This window comes from Onychomys torridus, chromosome 1 (assembly GCF_903995425.1).
Source record: "Onychomys torridus chromosome 1, mOncTor1.1, whole genome shotgun sequence".
In the NCBI taxonomy this organism is placed as follows: Eukaryota; Metazoa; Chordata; class Mammalia; order Rodentia; family Cricetidae; genus Onychomys; species Onychomys torridus.
Genome location: NC_050443.1, coordinates 6,962,338 through 6,981,792, shown reverse-complemented (window position 1 = coordinate 6,981,792; position 19,455 = coordinate 6,962,338). Strand labels below are relative to the sequence as shown.

Genomic DNA, 19,455 nt, shown 5'->3' with positions numbered 1-19,455 from the left:
AATATATAAAGAACTCAAGAAATTAGACATCAAAATGCCCAACAGTCCAATTAAGAAATGTGCTATAGAACTAAACAGAGAATTCTCCACAGAGGAAGTTCAAATGGCTGAAAGACATTGAAGGAATTGCTCAGCATCCCTAATTATCTGGGAAATGCAAATCAAAATGACTCTGAGATACCACCTTACACCTTTCAGAGTGGCTAAGATCAAAAACACAGAAGACAACTTACGCTGGAGCAAGGGGAACTCTCCTCCACTGCTGGTAGGAATGCAAGCTTGTACAGCCACTTTGGAAATCAATATGGTGCTTCCTTAGAAAATTGGTAATCCATCTCCCCCAAGACCCAGCTGTAGCACTCTTGGGCATATACCCAAGGAATGCTCAATCATACCACAAGAGCATTTGCTCAACTATGCTCGTATCAGCTTTGTTTGTAATAGCCAGAACCTGGAAACAACCTAGATATCCTTCAACTGAAGAATGGATAAAGAAAATATGGTACATATACACAATGGAGTACTACTCAGCAGAGAAAAACAATGACATCATGAGGTTTGCAGGCAAATGGATGGATCTAGAAAAAATCATCCTGAGTGAGGTAACCCAGACTCAGAAGGACAAACATGGTATGTACTCACTCATAGGAGGATACTAGATTGTAAAACAAAGATGACTAGACTGCTACACAACTCCAGGGATGCTACCTAGAAAACGGGAACCTAGGAAAGAAAGAAGGATCACCCAATGACAGAGAAATGGATGAGATCTACATGAACAACCTGGATGACAGTGGGAGTAATGAAGGGCAAGGTTTGAGGGAAAGAAAGCTTAGGGGAGCAGGAGATCCCAGCTGGATCAAGAATATAAAGGGGAACAAGGAATAGGCAGAGTGCTGGAGAGGTCCCCTGAAATCCACAATGATACATCCTCTGTAGACTGCTGGCAATGGTTGAGAGCAACCTGGTCTGAACTAGTCTGGTGATCAGATGGCCAAACACCCTAACAGTCGAGCTGGAACTCTCATCCAATAACTGATTGAAGTGGATGCAGAGATCCTCAGCCAGGCCCCAGGTGTTGCTCCAGGTGTCCAATTGTTGAGGAAGAGGAGGGACTGTAAGAGTGTGAATTGTTGAGACCAAGATAGGAAAAGGCACAGGGACAATTAGGCAAACGAATGGAAGCACATGAATTATGAACCAAAGGCTGTGGAGCCCCCAGCTGGATCAGGCCCTCTGGATAAGTGAGACAATTGAATAGCTTGAATTCTTTGGGAGGCACCCAGTCTGTGGGATTATGACCTGTCCCTAGTGCATGAGCTGGCTGTTTGGAAACTTGGGCTTACATAGGGACACTTTGTTCAGCGTGGAAGGAGGGGACTGGACCTGCCTATACTGAATACACCAGGTTTAAATGAATCCCCAGGGGAGTCTTGGCCCTGGAGGAGATGGGAATGGAATGGAGTGAATGGAGGGAAGGTGGGAGTAGGGGCGGGACGGGGGAGGACAGGGGAACCCATGGCTGATGTGTAGGATTCAAACACAAATATAATAATAATAATAATAAATTAATTAAAAAATTTATGGCCTTTTATTCTTTAATTGTTATTTTTCTATAGACATGTGAACTAATACATAATTATATAAATGTGACCTGTTGAATCCATTTATTGTTGCTTTTGTAAATTTCTGAAAATTCATTACATTTGTTTTTAGAAGTTATCTTATGTGTCTATAGTGCATTTTATTCTCATTCTCCCGGCCTCTTTTCCTTTTACACCTGACATTCCTTCCTCTTTACTACAGGCCCTTTTCCAACATCCATGCCTTTTTGTTTTGTGACCCAATGATTTTAACCATGGCCGTTTGTGTGGCTGCAGGTTTGGAACTGTCCCTTGGAGCTTGGTGGGTTCATCTTTTGTGTACATGAGTGAAGACAATGAGTCTCTTTATCCAAAATATGTTAATTGCCAATAGTTCAGCAGGGAAGAGTAGGTCCACACAAAGAATTTTCCACTGCATGATTTGCCATTGACAAGCTCATATGTCTGCAATGTCTGAGTCATATCCTAAAGACTGCATTTCACATCTATTCTCCCTGTGTTCTGGCTCTTAGGTTCAGCACTTCTGAAATAGATATTAGTTTCTATTGATTGCAACCAACTGTACTATGTGTTTTAGCTAGGGCTTCTATTACTGTGAAGAGATGCCATGACCATGTCAACTATTATAAAGGAAAATATTTAACAGAAGTGGTGGCTTATAGTTCCAGAGTTTCAGACCATTATCAATCATTACAGGAAGCATGGTGGTGTGCAGTGGACAAGGTGCTGGCTACGTCTTGATTAGAAGGCCATCAGGAAGTTGCCTGTGACACTGAGCAAAGCTTAAGCAAAGGAGACCTTAAAGCCCATTTCCATAATGACACACTTTCTGCAACAAGGTCATGCCTTCTCCAACAAACTCACACCTCTTAATAGTGCCACTCCCTATGAGCTTATGGAGGTCAATTACATTCAAACTGCCACATTATACATTAGATTGTTTTTTCCTCATTTCCTGGAGAAAGGGTTTCTTTACATACCTCTGGCTTCCTGAGTTTAGCCAGGTAATCCATTGCGGTCTCCAACTCACAAAGATCCAACTACCTCTGTCTCCTGAGTGCTTGCATTAAATAAGTATGCCACCACAACCAGATTATTTAATACATCTTCAATTATCCCTCCTGTCTCCTGAAAGTGTCCCCTCTGATTACTTTCTCCACATTCCTTCTGACTCCCCTTTATGCACTCTGAACTGTGCTCCTCTGCACATCTATGTACAAGTGTTTGTGGAGATGTATGTTTTACATGTATCCCTTGAGTCCTGGTGTTTATTCTTGTTCCATTTACCCCATCATGAGTGATGAATGCGGGCTTCTCTTTCCCTCAGTGTTTCCAACTGGGGCAACCAGGTGGCCCAGAGTTTCGTCTTTGCCATCGAGGAGATTAATAGGAGTGCTCACTTGCTGCCCAATGTGACCCTGGGCTTCTCTATTCGAAACTCTGGGGACACAGTGCATGGAGCCCTCCATGAGACAATGAGCTTCCTCACGAGGCAGGAGGAGCCCATCCCCAACTACACATGCCAGCATGGCTCTCCTCAGGCTGCGTTGGTTGGGGACACACGGTCATCCCTGTCTGTCTCCATGGCCAGACTTCTGGGACTGTACAAGTTCCCCCAGGTGAGTTGCTGAAAGTCTTCTTCCTTCCTGAGTGTAGTGCGGTCCCTTAATGCTGATAGTGGAAATGATGTGATGGTCACACTAGTGAGCAGCTCTGCTGTGGAGCCAGGCTCCCTGCAAATGTTCTCCATGTCCAACACGGTTCTCCTACATGTGTAGATACATTGGAGAGAATTACTGTCCCTTTCATTGATGAGGATACTTAGACAATTCTTTTTTATTAATAATATTTTAAAGATTTACTTATTTCTTTAATGGATATGCGTATTTTGTGTAGACAAATTTCTAAACAGTCTTATGAAATAAGAACTCAGAGCCAAATACAGGAGTGAAAGCTATAGAGATCAGAGAAATAGTGAGAGCCACCAGCTAACCTTAGCTCACCACACTGCCATAGCTTCCCAATGGAGAGCTTCTTTCTGTCTAACCTGTGCCTTTATTGCCTTGCTGTTCTGCCTTCTAATTGGCTCTTAGCCCAGTTACCTCACTTCCTCGTCACTGCCTGTCTGTACAGACCTCCAGTTCTCTATGATTGGTACTGGGATTAAAAGCGTGTGCCACCGAGCTTGGTTGTGTCCTTGAACACACAGAGACTCTGCTTGACATGTAATTGGATTAAGGGCGTGCGCTACTATTGCCTGACTTTTGTTTATGGCTGCCTATGTCCTCTGATCTCCAGACAAACTTTATTTATTAGCATACAAATAAAATATCACCCCAATTTTGACTATATGTACCTGGTGCCCATGGAAGTCATAAAAGGTCATTGAATTCCCTAGAACTAGAACTGGACTCACAATGTCTTTTAGTTGACATGAGGGTGCTGGAATTGAGCCAGTAATAGTAATACTGTTACACACTATACCATTTCTCCAGCCCCTTATCTATCTATCTATCTATTATTATTATTATTATTATTATTATTATTATTATTATTAGTGTAAGTGTGTGTGTGTGTGTGTGTGTGTGTGTGTGTGTGTGTGTGTGCACTCGACACTGGAGCCATGGTATCCATGTGGAGCTCAAAAGACAACTTTTGAGAATAAGTTTCTTTCTTATACCATGAAGCAACTGCAAGCCAAAATCAGGTTTCCAGGCTTAAAGGCAAACATTACCTGAGGAGACATCTCATCTTTCTAGCATACAGAGAAAAAAGTAATAACTCTCCCTAAATCTTGTTGTTTGTTTGAATGTTGTTTGAATCTTTGATGGTCTTTTAGTAAAAAAACTAAAGATATGAAGGTGAAAGCTGAAAGATCAGAGAAGCAGAACAGGCAGCTACTAATTCTTACCTCTAAGAAATCCTCAGCCTAAGGAGAATGAGATTCTGTTTCCTCATGCCTTACATAACTTTCTCTGCCCTGCCATATTACTTCCTGGGACTAAAGGCATGTGTGCTTCCCAAACAAAGGCATGAGATCTCAAATGCTGGTATTAAAGGTGTGTGCCACCACTCCTGGCCCTGTTTCTCTCCTAGACTGGATCAATCTCATGTAGTCCAGTGTAACCTTGAACTCACAGAGATCCAGATGGATCTCTGCCTCCAGAGTGATAGGATTAAAGGTGTGTGCCAGCACTGTCTGACCTCTTTGTCTAATCTAGTGGCCTCTGTCCTCTGATCCTTAGGCAAGTTTATAAGGTTACATGATGTATCACCACAAAAACCCAACTTCTTTGTAAACGCTCCAGGCTGTAGGTACTAGAGCTGGGATTTGAGTCTAGGCCATTGGGCTTATGCCACTTGCTCTCATCTGCTACATGAATTGTTCTCTATAACCCAGCCATCAGTATCATTCCCACAATGGAGGCCATATATGACAATCATCTCTTTAGTTCATAGTTTTAAGAAGTGACTTGAGGATAATTACCTCATTTAAGGTGAACAATTCAGTGGCTTTCATCTTGCTGTGATTACCACAGTTAATTTCAGAATGTTTTCATCTTCCTGCAAAGAGACATCTGCCTCAAACTCATTGGCTACCATATTCCATCATTCCTACCCTGAAGAAATCTCTGAAATTTGTCTTCTGATCTTTACATACATCTCCCTCTTTCTTTCTTTCTTTCTTTCTTTCTTTCTTTCTTTCTTTCTTTCTTTCTTTCTTTCTCTCTCTCTCTCTCCCTCCCTCCCTCCCCCCTCTCTCTCTCTCTCTCACACACACACACACACACACACACTCACACACATAAATTTTAAAAAGAACAACATAACAGCTGTTTACAAACCAGAGAGTCAGACCAATCCTAGCTGAGGTGCAGGGATGAAATACTAATGGGCAGGTGAAGGACAGATACTGAAAGGAAAGGAGGTAAAGCTATGATTCTGGGCTTCATTCCAGAAGTCACAGGGTTGTGTCAGGGATGATTAGCCAGTGAGGGGCACTAAGGTGTTTGTAGAGAAGGACAGTTCTCAAATCAGATGCTTAAGTCCTTTACTGAAAATTATTTATATTTTAAAATTTAATATGCATTTATGTGTGTGTATATGTCTGTGTGAGTCTATGCCATGGATGTAGGAGGAAGCCAGAATAAGCTATCAGATTTCCTGGAGCTAGAGTTACAGGCCAATGTGAGAAACCTGAGGTATATGTTGGAAACTGAAAATGGGTCCTTTGTAAGAACAACAAGGGATCTTATCTGCTGAGCCATGTCTCCATCCCCTTCCTTCCCACATTTAAACCAGATCATCAGCCCATGCCTAAGTTCAGATCAAATGCACTCTTCTATCCTGGCTCTTCTTTGACAGGTCAGTTATTCATCCTCACTACCCAGCCTCAGTGACAAGATCCAGTTCCCATCTTTTATGAAGACCCTGAGTAGTGACTTCACATCCTGTCATGCAGTGACCCAGCTGATAATTCATTTTCAGTGGTCCTGGGTAATCATTCTGGCCCATGATGATGATGTTGGGCAGCAGGTCAGCTCTCTGGCCACTCGGGAGCTGAGCAGAGCTGGTGTGTGCATTGAGGTAATCTTCCATGTTCCTTCCCATGAGTCCTTGGGGAAGATTGAAAAGATTGTCCAGAAGATGCAGAAATCCTCTATCAGTGCCGTTCTGCTTTTCCTAAGCAGTTCTAATTTCCAGCTCATCCTGTATGGTTTTGAAGTCCCTGTCTCAGGTCAGGTTTGGGTCAGCAAGAACATTCTTCACAAGGTGCTCACTGTGACTATTCCAGGCATTTCCCAGGTATTACACAGCACCTTTGGCCTTCTGCTTCACAGCAGCAGGGCTTCCCTGAGTTCCTTGCTTACCTGCGGCCCAGCCAGACCCCAGAAGACATGTTAATAAAGAAGTTCTAGGAGTTCACCTTTGACTGTAAATGGCCCCACCAGAGCAGCACAGTGACAGAGGGTGTCCAGTTATGCTCAGGGAATGAGAGTCTGAAAAACAAGCAGTATGCTTTCCCAGAAGTGAGTAAAACTGATGTTGCTTACACAGCTTTCTACAGCATTGCTCATGCCCTGCAAGACATGATAACCCATGGGCACCTGCATGGGAAAGTTACAGACTCTCAGGACTTCCAGCCCTGGCAGGTGAGAGATGCATCTGTGGAGTGGGTGATTCAAGGATGGTTGGGGAAGAGGACATTGGTTCCAACTAGGGTATAGAGATGAAGCTGACTGTATACTTCAGCAAGGATGCCTCATACTTGCAACTGAGAAGGATCTTAGAAGGAAGAATGGACAAGGATTCCATGATATGTGTGTGATCTCAGATGAGTCATGTCCCTTTGGCTTGCCTAACTTTGAAAATTTAGGATGCCTAGTAAAATTAATATTTCAGATAACACCAAATAGATTTTTTATATACCAAATTTATGCTTTTCTAAACAGTGTGTATATTTTTGTATGGACATGCTGCAAATCAAAATTACAAACAATATCAAATGCCATTCACTTATTTTTTCCTTTCTTCGGTATATGGTGCATGTATGTGGGCACATGAGTGTGAGCATGGAGGGGTTGCACACTCAGGTGTACATACATGTGTAAAGTTTTGAGGATGATGAGGAATCACCTTTGAATCTTCTTCTATCTTGCATTGGAGAAGGAGTTTTCACTCAAACCCAGAACTTGTTGATATGTCTAGTCTTGCTAGCCAGCTTGTTCTGGCCATTTCCTGTCTCCACCTTCTGAGGATGTAAGTAGAGATTGGCTGCCACATCCACCTGACATTTACATGGGTTCTGGGTATGTGAAGTCTGATTTCAAGCATTTATGATCAGTGATTTAATCATGGAGCCATCTCCTAAGCCCTTATTTACTTTCCTTTTTAGAATATTATTTCATAATTTTATACACACACATATATAAATTTGCATAGTGTCCAGCCCTTTAATAGTCCTCTCCCAGGGTCTTCGAAGAATCTACAACCAGCTGACAATCTAATTAATCTTAGACAATATGAAATGAATCTACATACATGAAACTCTTTAGTCTATACACTTTATTCTTCTGAGTTAGAGTTTTTTCTCTACACAGCTTCTATTCTGCTCTCATGCTTAGCTCCTTTCTTGCCTGATTTCTCTCTACATTTATCGGCTGTCCCCTGTAAATTCTATCTTAATTTTCTCATCTTAGTTCTCCCCCATGTAGGTTCTCATCCATCTAGTTCTGCCCCATGTTAGCTCCTCTTCCATCTCCTTTTTTATCTTGTTCTTCCTCATCTTGTTCTTCCCCACTTGGCTCTTCCTCACCTTCCATCTCATTCCTCTAATACTCTCTTCTAGCACTTCAATCTATTTCTTTCCCATCTAGTTTGTTCCTCTCCAGTTCTTCCCATCTAGTTCTTCTGTTCTCTTTTCTCTTCTCCCTCTCATCCTCCCTCTGAAAATATAACTGCCTTTTATCCTTTTGGCTCTTATCTTTCCAAGCTATCTCTACTCCCACAGTTTCTGGCAGGGTGGGGGGAAGTATGCTCAGTCGCTAGGCAACTTGGCTAAGCAACCTCAGTCACAGCTGGATGTACCTGTAAGTAGGAACCCTTTAGTTCTGAGTTAATTGTTAAGGGTGCATCTAAAACTAGAGATAAGGAGAAAGTTAAACTTAATTTGCTCTTCCGCCAGGCCTTCTCAAACAGATACTTATGTCTGTTCTTAGAGAGTACAGAGGTATCTCTGATAAGATACTTTTGTCCATTTAGGGATGGTCCTGGCCAGATGCTGCTCATGAGAATAATTACAGAAAGGCTTGAAATTAGGGCTCCTGGCTGCATTACTGCACAGAAGGTTATCTAAATAGCCCTTTAGTAGAAGGGAAATGGAGCCCAATAAATGATGGAAAAGCTACAATAGCCCACGAGACATTTGTAGCAAGAAATGGCTAATAATCATAAGCCACTATCACCAAGAATCCTTGAGCCTCAGCTTGACCTCTGGAAGGCCCTTGGCTTCTTCCAGGTATTAGCTTGCCACCATAATCAGCTGAAATCCTACTTCAAATATTTATGTAGCATGTACCATGTACCATATCTATCTATCTATCTATCTATCTATCTATCTATCTATCTATCTATCTTCTTCCTTCCTTCCTTCTTTCTTTTCTTCCTTCCTCCCTCCCTCCCTCTCTTCTTTCCTCCTTCCTTCCTTCCTTCCTTCCTTCCTTCCTTCCTTCCTTCCTTCCTTCCTTCCTTCCTTCCTTCCTTCCTTCCTTCTTCCCTCCCTCCCTCCCTGATTAATGTCAGGATCTTCAGTTCAATTCCATTGGTCCACATGTCAGTTTTTATGCCAGTACCAAGCTGTTTTTATTACTGTAGCTTTATAGTAGAACTTGAAGTCAGGGATCGTAATGCCTCCAGAGGTTGTTTTATTGTACAGGATTCTTTTGGCTATCCTGTTTTGTTTTTTTTTTCATATGAAGTTGAGTACTGTTCTTTCCAGGTCTGTGAAGAATTGTGTTGGTATTCTGATGGGGATTGCATTGGATGTGTAGATTTTGTGGTAAGATTGTCATTTTTACTATATTAATCCTACCTATGAGCATGGGACATCTTTTCATTTTCTGATAACTTCTACAATTTCTTTCTTCAGGGCCTGAAAGTTCTTGTCATACAGGTCTTGTGCTTGCTTAGTTAGAGTTACTTTAAGGTATTTTATATCATTTGTTGATATTGTAAAGTGTGATGTTTCTCTGATTTCTTTCTCAGTCCATTTGCCATTTTTTATAAAGATTTATTTATTATGTATACAGTGTTCTGTCTGCATGTATGCTTACACACCAGAAAAGGGCACTATATCTCATTACAGATGTTTGTGAGCCACCATGTGGTTGCTGGGAATTGAACTCAGGACCTCTGGAAGAGCAGTCTGTGTGCTTAACCTCTGAGCCATCTCCCCAGCCCCTGTTTGCCATTTGTAAATAGAGGGCTACTGATTTTTTTGAGTTAATCTTGTATCCTGCCACAGTGTTGAAGATGTTTATAAGCTGTATGATTCCCCTGGTCAAATTTTTGGGGTCACTTATGTATACTATTATGTCATCTGTAAATAGTGAAAGCTTGACTTGTTCATTTCTAATTTGTATCCCCTTGATCTCCTTATGTTGTCTTATTGCTCTGGCTAGAACTTCAAGTACTATATTAAATAAGTATGGGGAGAGTGGACAGCCTTGTCCAGATTTTAGTGAAATCACTTTGAGTTTCTCTCCATTTAATTTAATGTTGGCTGTTGGCTTGCTGTAAATTGCCTTTATTATGTTTAAGTATGTTCCCTGTATTCCTGATCTCTCCAAGCCCTTTATCATGAAGTGGTATTGAATTTTATCAAAGGCCTGTTCATCATCTAGTAAGATGATCATGTGTTTTTTTTTTCTTTTAGTTTGTTTATATGGTGTATTACTTTGACAGACTTTTGTATGTTGAACCATCCTTGCATCTCTGGGATGAAGCCTACTGGATCATGGTGGATAATTGTTTTGATGTGTTCTTGGAGTTTGTTTGCCAATATTTTATTGAGTATTTTTGCTTCAACGTTCATGAGGGAGATTGGTCTGTAATTCTCTCTTTTTTTGTTGCATCTTTGTGTGGTTTGGGAATCACAGTAATTATACCCTCATAGAAGGTGTTTGGTAACATTCCTTCTGTTTCTATTGTGTGGAACAATTTAAAGAGTGTTGGTATTATCTCTTCTTTGAAGATCTGGTAGAATTCTGCATTGAAACCATTTGGTCCTGGGCTTTTGTTGGTTGGGAGATTTTTAATGATTGTTTCTATTTCCTGAAGGGATATTGGTTTATTTAAATAGTTTATCTGGTCCCGATTATCTTAGGTATGTGGTACCTATCCAGAAAATTATCCATTTCTTTTAGATTTTCCAGTTTTGTGGAGTACAGGTTTTTGAAGTATGACTTGATAATTCTCTGGATTTCCTCATTGTCAGTTGTTACGTCTCCTTTTCATTTCTGATTTTGCTGATTTGGATGCTGTCTCTCTCTACCTTTTGGTTAGTTTGGATAAGGGCTTGTCTATCTTGTTGATTTTCTCAAAAAAACTAACTCTTTGTTTCATTGATTCTTTGTCGTGCTCTCTTTGTTTCTATTTTATTGATTTCAGCTCTCAATTTGATAATTTCCTGGCATCTATTCTTCCTTGGTGACTTTGCTTCTTCTTGTTCTAGAGATTTCAGGTGTGCTGTTAAGTCACTAGTGTGAGATTTTTCCAACTTCTTTATGTGGACATTTAGTGCTATGAATTTTCTTCTTAGCACTGCTTTCATAGTGTCCTATAAGTTTGGGTATGTGGTATATTCATTTTCATTGATCACTAGGAAGTCTTTAATTTCTTTCTTTATTTCTTCCTTGACCCATTGGTGATTCAGTTTCCATGAGACTGTAGGCTTTCTGTAATGTTTTGTTGTTGTTGTTGAAATATGACTTTAAACCATGGTGGTCTGATAGAACACAGGAGGTTATTCCAACTTTTTTGTATCTGTTGAGATATGCTTTGTGGCCGAGTATGTGGTTGATTTTAGACAAGGTTCCTTGGGATGCTGAGAAGAAGGTATATTCTTTTTTGTTAGGATAGAATGTTCTGTAGATATCTATTAAGTCCATTTGAGCCATAACATCAGTTAAGTCCCTTATTTCTCTATTAAGTTTTGATTTGGCAGATCTGTCCACTGGTGAGAGTGGGGTGTTGAAGTCTCCCACTATTAATGTGTGGGGTTTTATGTGTGATTTAAGCTTTAGTAATGTTTCTTTTACATATGTGTGTGCCCTTGTATTTGGGGCATAAATGTTCAGAACTGAAACTTCATCTTGGTGGATCTTTCCTGTGATGAGTATGTAATGTCCTTCTGGATATCTTTTGATTGATTTTAGTTTGAAGTCTATTTTGTTGGACATTAGTATAGCTCCACCAGCTTGCTTCTTAAGACCATTTGATTGGAAAGACATTTCCCAGCCTTTTATTCTGAGGTAGTGTCTACCTTTAAAATTGATTTGTGTTTCTTGTATGCAGCAGAAAGATGGGTCCTGCTTTCATATCCATTCTGTTAGCCTGTTAGTCTTTTTATAGGTGAATTAAGTCCATTGATATTAAGGGATATTAATGACCAGTGATTGTTAGTTCTTATATCTTTTGGTGGTAGTGTGTGTGTAGTTTTCTTCTCTTGAGTTTACTGCTGTGGGCATATCTATTGTGGGTGTATCTGACTTCCTTAGGTTGGAATTTTCCTTCTAGTGCTTTCTGTAGGGCTGAATTTCTGGATAGGTATTGTTTAAATCTGGTTTTGTCTTGGAATGTCTTGTTCACTCTGTCTATGATGGTTAAATTTTTTTCTGGGTATATTAGTCTAGGCTGGCATCTATGGTCTCTTAGTGTCTGCATTTCTTCTGTCTAGGTCCTTCTGGCTTTCAAAGTCTCCATTGAGAAATCGGGTTTTATTCTGATGGCTCTGCCTTTGTAAGTCACTTGGCCTTTTTCCTTTGCTGCTCTTAATGTTCATTCTTTACTTTGTAGGTTTAATTATTATGTGGTGAGGAGACTTTTTTGTGTGTGTGGGGTCTAGTCTGTTTGGTGTTCTATAGGCTTCTTGTATCTTCATAGGTATTTCCTTCTTTAAGTTGGGAAAGTTTTCTTCTGTGATCTTGTTAAATATATTTTCCGTGCCTTTGAGTTGGTATTCTTCTCCTTATTTTATCCCTATTATTCATAGGTTTGGTCTTTTCATGGTGCCCCAGATTTCCTGAACATTTTGTGTTCTGACTTTTTTGGGTTTTGTATTTTCTTTCACTAACAAATCGATTTCCTTTATTGTATCCTCTACATTAGAGATTCTCTCTTCCATCTCTTGTATTCTGTTGGCTATCCTTCATCTCTATTTCTTGTTCGTTTACTCAGATTTTCTATTTCCAGCATTCCCTCTGATTGTGTCTTCATTGTCTCTACTTTCCTTTTCAGGTCTTTAACTGTTTCTCTCACCTGTTTAATTGCTTTTTCATGATTTTCTTTAAGGGATTTATTGATTTATTCCAAATTTGTATTTGTCTTTTCCTCTATTTCTTTGTAGATTTCTTCCAATCTTTTGTTTGTCTTTTTTTCTATTTCTTTATTGATTTTTCCACTTTTTTGTTTGTCTTTTCCTAAATTTCATTTTTCATTTTTTTCTTGAAAGGCCTCTACCATCTTCATGATGCTGTTCTTAAGTTCACTTTCTTCTGCTTCTTCTACCTTGTGGTGTTCATTCAGGTCTTGCTGTTGGAGGAGGGCTATGCTCTAGTGATGCCATATTTCTCTTTATGTTGTTGTATGTAATTCTGCCTTGATGTCTGCCCATTTCTTCCTCTAATAGGTATAAGAGGATTTTTTTCTTTGTCTGAGCGAGTTGCTGTTGGTCCACTCTGTGCTTGTTGTGTCTATGTCTCAGGTGACCCCTCTGGGTCCAATCTTAGCTCTTGGTCTAATTGGAGCAGGCAAATTCTGTGTCTCAGGGAGCTTCTCTTGAGTCAACCCAAGCTAGTTGATTCTGTGACTCACAGAGCCGCTCTTGGTCTTATCAGGGCTCTTGGTCCAGTAAGAGCTGACAGATTGTGTGTTTCAGGAAGCCTCTCTTGGTCCAATGAGAGGTGGCAGATTCTACTTCTCAGAAAGCCACTTTTGGTCTAATGAGGGCGTGCGGATCCCCTGTCTCCTGAGGTTACTTTTGGTCTAATGACAGCTCTTTGCCAATGAGAGCTGGCAGTTTGGTTTCCAAGCCTCAGGAAGTGGCTGGGGTCTCAGGAGGAAGGGTATGGGGGCAAGGCATGTAGATTGCAGGGTCCGCTGGGATGTGTGTGAGGTGTGAGCTGAGGGGGGACTTCCCACAGGAGACCTGCCTACAGGTGCGCAACTGGGGCAGAGTTGGGTGGGTGTTCTCTTAATCATTTGTAACCCCAGGTATAGGAGGACTGATGCCATCTTCTGACTTCTGCAGGAACCAGGCATGCACATGATTTATGTGTGTGTGTGTGTGTGTGTGTGTGTGTGTGTGTGTGTGTGTGTATGTATAAACAAAATAAGTAATTCCAAGAAAGTCATTGAGACTAGTGAAATGGTCCTTTAGTTAAAGCATTCACTGTTTACTCTGACAGCTTGAGTCCAGCACTAGAGACCTTGACAGTTTTATTGACCTTCAGGAGAATACCAAGTAAGTTTGATTAGAAAAATAAGGAAGGGGAAGTGGTTGAGAAATAATATCTGATGATAATGTCTGGTCTTGACAAGTATGTGCATCCACTTACATACATGTGTGCACACACAACCCAGCACATACACAAACTCCCACAAATTAGTATAGTGGTACAGGCTTATAATCATAGCACTTGAGAGGATGTGCAGGAGGCTTAGGAGTTTAAGGTCATCCTCTGCTACTCAAAATTTCAATGCTAGCCTGAGTTACATGAGATACCATTTGAAGAGAGAAACAAAACCTCTCACATAAAACATAGACTTTGCAGTATTTTCCTCTGTGCCTCTGCCTCTAATATCAGCCATTCCAGCTCTAGTCCCCAGGAATAATTCATAAACACATGGCTTGATGGAAAGGCTGTAAGAGCAGTTAGTGCTTAGGATGCCTTCCTTCAGAGCTGGTGTAGTTCATACAGTGTGGTAGAAATGGTGTCTCTGTGTCTCCCATAGACAGGAAGAGCTGTCTTCTGTGCCCCAAGGAGCAGTACTCGAGCCACACGAGAGACCGTTGCCTGCCCAGGACAGAGATCTTCCTGGCCTTTGAGGAACCTCTGGGATTCATGCTAGCTTTGGCAGCACTCTTCCTGGCTGGTCTGGCTGTCCTGGTTCTGGGAGTGTTCCTGAAGCACAGAGACAGCCCTGTGGTCAGGGCCAACAACAGAAGTCTCAGCTACTTACTCCTGGTCTCTCTTTGCCTCTGTGCCCTGTGTGCCTTGCTGTTCCTTGGGCGACCCAGTGTCATGACATGCCTCCTCCGTCAGACCACCTTTGCTGTGGTGTTCACGGTGGCTGTGTCCTCTGTTCTGGCCAAGACTCTCACAGTGGTCCTGGCCTTCAGGGTCACTAGGCCAGGGGACAGGATCCGGGTATGCCTGAGCCCTGGGGCTTCCTCCTCAGTGGTCCTTATTGCTTCTTTCATTCAGGTTGTTCTTTGTGGGGTCTGGCTGGCCCCATCCCCACCATTCCCAGACAGGGATATGGTCTCAGAGCCCCAGCACATTGTCATCCAGTGCCAGGAGGGTTCTGGCACCATCTTCTTCTGTGTGCTGGGCTACTTGGGTTTCCTGGCAATGGGTACCTTCTCTGTGGCTTTTCTGGCCAGGGGCCTGCCAGATGTCTTTAATGAGACTAAGTTCCTAACCTTCAGCATGCTGCTCTTCTGCAGTGTCTGGATAGCCTTCCTGCCCCTGTACCACAGTGCCCGGGGCAAGTCCACTGTGGCTGTAGAGATCTTCTCCATCCTGTCTTCCACTGCTGGCCTTCTGGGTTGCATCTTCATCTCCAAGTGCTACATCATGTTGCTGAAACCAGAGAGGAAGGAACACTGCTGTGTGTCTAAGGCAAGGCTACCAGCTAAAGTAGGAGATTTCATATATATATACAACATGTTTTCATTTTTCTCATATATATATATATATGAGAAAAATGAAAACATGTCATGTAGGATTGTAAATGAATCTTCAGAGATTCATTGTTTTTGTACTAACAGTTCAAACAATATAAATATTTATGGTTAATGAATGTTTGGTATGGCTTACTCATCACTAGGATATTATTTGGTAATAAGAAATAAATATAAAAAAATAGAATACCATTTAACATTTGGTTAAACACTCAGAATATTACATTGTGTTAAGGGATCCAGACAATAAATATATTTCAATATTACATTTTATGAAATATCCTGAGGAATTAAAACCATAGAAACATATATCTGTCTGGTGGTTTCTTGAGGCTTGTTGAGAAGTAATTGGAGGTGAGGTGTATAAAATGTGCAGTATTTCTAGGGTCTACTGACGGTCTAAAATTTGTTTGGTGGGGTTTTAGAGGTGGCTCAAAGGTTCAGAGCACTCACTCCTCCTCCAGAGGACCCAGTTTGGTTGCCAGGAATCATGTCAGGTTGCTCACAGCACCTGTTATTCCTGCTCCAGGGGATCCAACACCCTGGTCTCTGTGTGCACCTGCACTCACGTGCTCTTACTACACCCATGCTTAATTATAAAATGACTTGGTAATGGCTGTAAGACTCCAGAATATGCTAAGGACCACTACATTGTCATCTCCTTCTATTTATTTATTTGGGACAGACTCTTTCCACATCAACCATGCTGACTTCACATTTGTAGCAATCCTGATTCAACGTCCTGAGTGTGTTACTACACCTGGAAGGTTGCATAATATAAATGGATGAATTGTACACTATGTCAATTTTGTCTCAATAAAGCTCTTATGAAAAAAGAATTATCCATCAATTACAGAGTGTGAACTTCCAATACATTTATTATTTCTAAGAAAAAAATCAAACTATTGAAAGTGGAAGTTAAATAACTATAGGCTGAAGTATCAATGAACTGGGGTTTTGCTGTTTTATTTTATTTACTTCTTTTTAATTGTATATATATTGACAGATTGGTGTGCATGTGTCTGTCCATGTTTTTGGATATGCAAGTCCCAAAACACTATATGGAGGTTAGAAGGTAAGTTTCAGAAGTTAGTTCTGTCCTCCAACCAGTGGGGACCTTGAGATTTCATGAATGTCGTCAGGGTGCCTTTACTTGTTAAGGAGCTGAGCCCTTGTTTTGGCTCTATTTTTGACTTCAATATGGGGATTATGCTCATGTTAAAAAATTATACTTATATGTTGAAACAACATTGTTTGGAATTTGTCTTCTTACTTGAATGTATCTATTGTTTGTAGTGTGTGTGTGTGTGTGTGTGTGTGTGTGTCTGTGTGTCTGTGTGTCTGTGTGAATGTGATGGCTTGTATGTGGAGTCAGAGGACAACCTTGTAGAGTTGGTCCTCTCCTTCTACCTCTATGTGGGTTGTTGGGACTACACACAAATCATCAAGCTTTTTATCAAATCAATTTACCTGAAAACCATCTTCTCCATTCTTTATCTGTCTGATCCTTACAGTTGGGGCTTGTGTTCTCCCATCCATGTATTGTTATTTTGTTCAGTTCTTTATTTGTGCCAAAGCTCACCTCCTGTCCACCCAGCATTCATTATAGTACCTTGGCCCTTTTATACTGCCTAGTAGGCTTCCCTCAAATAGCCTTCCCTCCTTATTTCTGCACATGTTGGGAGATTTTCCAGCTAAGGTAGGAGATGTCATTTCATTTGCTCCCTCCACATGCCTCACTCTAGACTGGTCAGCAGTGCTTCTCCTCCTCATGCACAGTGACACAGACAGAGCCCTGCTCTCTCCCAAGTTCCAGAAGACATCAGAATCCACTGCCTTGTCCCCAATTCCAGAAGAATGAGGTTTCACCCCACAAGCTTTTCTCTTTGTGGTTCCCTCTTCTAATAAACTACTCAGCTAATTGTTACAGGATCACCATAGAGCTGAGGTCCAAGGACCATTAAGTATATACCCAGGAGGTAAGGAACAGTAACAGTTAAAAGGCATTTATACCCCCAGACTCAAAAGTGTCTGTGCTCTGCAATAACAGGTTTTAATATAACAATCTATTACTGTTAAATGCTCTCAGTAATTGATCATCTGTGTCTCCTGGATGCTAAACTGCTGTGGATATTGCTCTGTGTAAATGAAATGCTGATTGGCCAGTAGCCATGCAGGAGGTATAGGCGGGAGAAGCAGAAAAGTAAATTCTGGGAACAGGAAGGCTGAGGCGGAGAGATGCTGCCAGCTGCTGCCATGACAAGCAAGATGTAAGGTACTGGTGAGCCATGAGCCACGTGGCAGCTTATAGATTAATAGAAATGGGTTAATTTAAGATAGAAGAAGTAGATAACAAGAAGCCTGCCATGGCCATACAGTTTATAAGTAATATATGCATCTGAGTGATTATTTTATATGTGGGTTGTGGGACCACGGGGGCTTGGTGGCACCTGGAGAGAAGATCTCCAACTACAAATGGTGTTTGCAAGAGTTTCCACCTAAAACCTAAGAAAAAAGATTCAAAAATGGAGCTACAAACAGCTTTGTAGTTGTCTCTCTCAAGTTAGCAGTAGCCTGCCGGTTTGAGCTACTATGGTGGGTTCCTGGCATGTGAGTCTGACCTGCAGTGTGGCAGAAATGAGGAGTCTACAAGCGACACTTTGCTGCATGGTGGATTTAGCCTTTGCTAGTTAAAAAGAAAAAGGGTTTCTGGGCTATGTGCTGCTTTGATAGAACTGCTTCTGATAGTTGATGGTACACATGGCTCCAGACCAAGAGCTGGTGGTAAACTGTACCACCACCACTTTGGAAACTGAGGTGGGTGGAGCCAGAAGCCTCAGCGGAGTTTCAGTCTTACAAAGATGGATATTACACAGAGAATCTGGTTTGTGTTGTCTTTGGGATTTTTAACTGCAGAAAAAGATTTGATTGTAAAAGCTGTTGAGTTGAACAAATATGCAAATTTTAAAGGTACTTTGACTTCAAAAATTGGATATAAGGATATGTTGCTTTGGAAAAGAGTCTCTGCTTTGTTTCCACAGAAAGCAAGAGGCTATGGATTTGTTCCTGATTAAGATTCATCAGGTTTGACCAGCCAAGACCCCTGAAAGGTCTCCGATGACGCCATGGCTCAGATGATCCAACATCCAAAACAGTTTCAAGGCAACTGGCTCAAACGATACACTCTCATGGACTACTCCATAATCTTAAAATTTTCTTTATGTCCCCATAAGATACAGCGCCCCCCTCCAGCAGGAAGTAGTAAGAGAAACTACACCCAAATCCCCAAATATATCAAGCTAGCTTTGGAGATGGAATTGGCTCACTCTTTCTCTAAACCCAGGCATATTGCTAAAATAAAAGGTTAAGAGATTCTTGTGTCCCAAGTTAGAAGAGCCCTCTGGTGTGGGACAGAGAAAAACCAATATTTTTCTTTAAATCAGGTTGATTATAAATGCGATCTCTTTCTAAAGAAGAAAAGTGGATATGATATAGATATAATAGGATGAAAGGATAGATTAATGAACTTACTTTTAAAGAGCAACAACTTGTTTAAAATGTTTTACATTGGTATAGATTTTAGTCTATTGATACAAACTTAAAGTTAATTTAGTTATACTGTATATATATTTCTTTGAGATATTATGTTTACACAACTTATTTAGATTGTAATTGATAATTAAATACAGATCAATTAGTCTTATATGATAGTCAAACTTATAGTCATGTTAAGTTTTCTAGGTATACACAGATATATTTCAGATAGACAGGTAATCTTCAAACACTTCAAAGGTCTACAGAATATGGCATTTAAAATATTTTTAAAATTTAGACTTTCTGGACATTGAGACATGTCTGCTCCTGGCAGCACCAATTTACTTCAGAGAGGAAGATGGGCATTGAAGACACTTCATATGGAGTTTATTTTTACCTTGGCAAAAATAGCCATTTGGTCAAGAAACTGTTCTTGCCTGGACTGCTAGATCAACTGGACATGCAGGACCCATAGAAAGGTGGCCATTGAGCTTTGCTTGACAAAATTCAACCCTTCAGGTTCCTGCTTCACAGAGGAAAGTGCCAGACATTCTACAGGACACTGAGAAAAGTGACGGAGAGACTCCAGCCCTGTGTGCTAAAGACAGATGTCTCAACTTTACAAAGGAACAT

General features: G+C 41.0%; 1 pseudogene; it reads left to right on the top strand.

Moving 5' to 3' along the window:
* Positions 1–2,938: 2,938 nt before the first annotated feature.
* Positions 2,939–15,248, top strand: LOC118569415 (annotated as a pseudogene).
* Positions 15,249–19,455: the final 4,207 nt, after the last annotated feature.